The 2,821-nt window shown below is 36.7% G+C and overlaps 1 long non-coding RNA gene across 1 annotated transcript in view; it reads left to right on the top strand.

The window, feature by feature from the left end:
* Positions 1-1,666, top strand: part of LOC137617895 (uncharacterized) — a 20,825-nt gene extending 19,159 nt beyond the window's left edge. The window contains exon 3 of the long non-coding RNA XR_011039692.1: positions 1,080-1,666. This is a non-coding gene — a long non-coding RNA (uncharacterized lncRNA). The remainder of the gene's footprint in view (positions 1-1,079) is intronic.
* The last annotated feature ends 1,155 nt before the right edge of the window (positions 1,667-2,821 follow it).

The following is a 2,821-nucleotide window of genomic DNA, read 5'->3' as shown; positions in this document are numbered from 1 at the left end:
ACACATTCTCCTCTGTCCTCATACAACTGACAACACCAAACAATTCTTCTTGACCCAAGGGGTTAACTACTGCACTATAATTGTTCAGTGGCCACTTTCCTCTTGGTAAGGGTAGAAGAGAGACTAGCTATGGTAATCAGCTATTTTAGGAGAAGGACACGCCAAAATCAAACCATTGTTCACTAGTCTTGGATTGTGCTATAGCCTCTGTACCATGGTCTTCCACAGTCTTGGGTTAGAGTTCTCTTGCTTGAGGGTACACTTGGGAATACTGTTCTATCTTATTTCCCTTCCTCTTGTTTTGTGAAAGATTTTGTAGTTTATATAGGAGATATTTATTTTGATGTTACCGTTCTTAAAATGTTTTATTTTACCATGTTTCCTTTCCTCACTGGGCTATTTTCCCTGTTGGAGCCCCTGTGCTTATAGCATCCTGTTTTTACAACTAGGGTTGTAGTCTTATTCTCACAAAAATATATAACATGTACTCATATCTTAATGACGTTTTGACGCTGAAGCTTAAATTGCAAGGATACTTCAAGAGTTTATTTAATGAGGTTGAAATAGTCTTTCATTTAAGTGTTAGTTTTTGTAAACGAAATGTTGGTTTCTTGTGCCATAGTAATTATCTTTTAGAACAAAAGAAAATATTATGCTACTGGATAAGCTTGATATTTATTCCTACATGAATACAAACGAGTGTCTTATTAAAGGACAAATTACTTTTAAACTTGTGATTTTTCATAAATGGAATTGGAAGTATTTTAACAAAATTCTCTGTTATAAGCCGAGGTGGTATTCATTCAATTAGTATAACATGGGGCCGAGTACATACTGATATAGCAATGGTTTTTCTTTAGAAGCATGTGATTATCTTCATTACATTATTTTTACAAAATAGTAAAAACTTCGATTTATTTATTTTCATTCAATCTGCACTATGTAAGGTCAGACCAGGAAGTATACTTGGGAACTATATCTTAGTCAATATATTCAGGGGAGTTTGAGGCTGAATCATCACACATTGAAGTGAGTTTGTTTTCTATAAATAACTTTATTTTGTTTTTTCCTTTTTACAGGTTCATCACCAGTTACGACTCAGCTTCCTCGTTTTAGATATCCTGGTAGTGTAGGCGGACGACTAAATTTTACTCAACAGTTGAAAAAACATATCAGAAGCTTTTAAAAGAAATTTATAGAGATAAAAATTCAATTTTCTGCTACTGATGAGAAGGGGGAAAAGAAAGCCTTTGTGACAGCCAATATCCCAATTATAAACAGCGAAAGAAGCGTCAGTTAAAATAAGAATATACCACATGAGATGGAAAAATTACATCACTATAACTCAACGGGAAAGAGGAAAAATAAAAATGTGCAAATTTTCAAGTTCCAACCTTAAGTTGCAAGTACATCGTAAAATCTACAATTGCATAGCAAAAGTTGGCAGTAAAGTGAGAGTCACGAAGCATACCAATATAGAAAAACGTATCTTGACAAACTTCGTAAATAACAACATTCAGTATTCCACTTCCAATCATTTCTTAGTTCCTGGTTCTTTGAGCCTTCTTTCTGGCTGGCTAGCCACAGACATGGTTCAGAGTTTCATCCTACAAGTGGTCAGCTTTTCATGCATCTTTTTATTGCCTCGTTGTATCATCCATATTCAGACAGGGGAAACGTTGTCTTCCATATTATGTTCATGCACAATTCCAACATCAATGTTTCTCTTGTCTTCCAGTTGCTAAGGCAAACATTCTTTATCTGTTGAGGGAGTTTTCTTGTATCTTCGTCTTCACTATAATATGCTGTTCTTCGTATAGTGCATTTCATTCTCTTGCCTCGACGAACATTCCCAAGTAAAGTATCCTTTTGAGTAGAAGGAATTTTCTTATCAGCATTCCTTCTTGCATAGCTTTTTTGGGCTCAGGCCATGTCGTCCTGATGGAAGTTCCTAAAAGGTAGCTTCCTAGGGTATATTTGACTACAGTGATATTCCCAGAGAATTTTACCCTAAGGTATCCAGAATTCTAACTCCTGGAGCGAATATCCCTAAATAATCTCACAGGTATATCGCATAATATCAGAGGACGTATTCTTGACACGTCACATAGCTATATTCACCCCGAACAGTACTAACGCTTCGAGGGGTTACTGTGACAAGAATCTGAAACGAGAGTGAAAAGAGAGCCGCTCCTAAGGCATCTCTCCTATTCCATTTCCAGTGTGTATCTGATGAAGGCGGTAGCGCCCTCTATATTCCTTTTCGTGTAGCTCTACTACTCGGTGTTTTCCCTTGTGTTCTCTCGTTATTTTGGATTTAATTCAACATTTTGATGACTTCTCCGGCCTCTTCTGCCTCTGGAAAGTTGAGTATTATCTTTACTGGTATAAATGTAAGCTCTTGTCGTTTTGAATTAAATCAAAAGTGATATTAACGTAAAAACAAGAGCTGTTGCCTACCAGAGGCATCCTGGATGCCATCGCTCTCTATATAGGGGTCATTTAGTTAGCTAGAGCGACGTTCCCGGTTTGTTATGCTTTAATAATCTAGCTATTTAGCTCCTCTAGGAATGCTTATATGATGCCATTAGTTTATAATTCGGTGATTTAGGTAACCGATCTTGCCCTTTGCGAGGCTTAGTAGCTTAGGCGCCTGGCCTTAGTACTTTCATGCATGATATAAGTTTTTCCGAGTGTTATATTTTTGAAGCTATAGGCAAATATTTTATACATGTAAGATATTGTTGAATGTTCTTTCCAAGATTGTATACGAGAGAGTTTCGGTGAGTTAGGTAATCGATTCTCATCGCACCTAGGCTAG

This window comes from Palaemon carinicauda, chromosome 24 (genome assembly GCF_036898095.1).
Source record: "Palaemon carinicauda isolate YSFRI2023 chromosome 24, ASM3689809v2, whole genome shotgun sequence".
NCBI lineage: Eukaryota > Metazoa > Arthropoda > Malacostraca > Decapoda > Palaemonidae > Palaemon > Palaemon carinicauda.
This window is presented reverse-complemented; position numbering and strand designations above follow the sequence as displayed.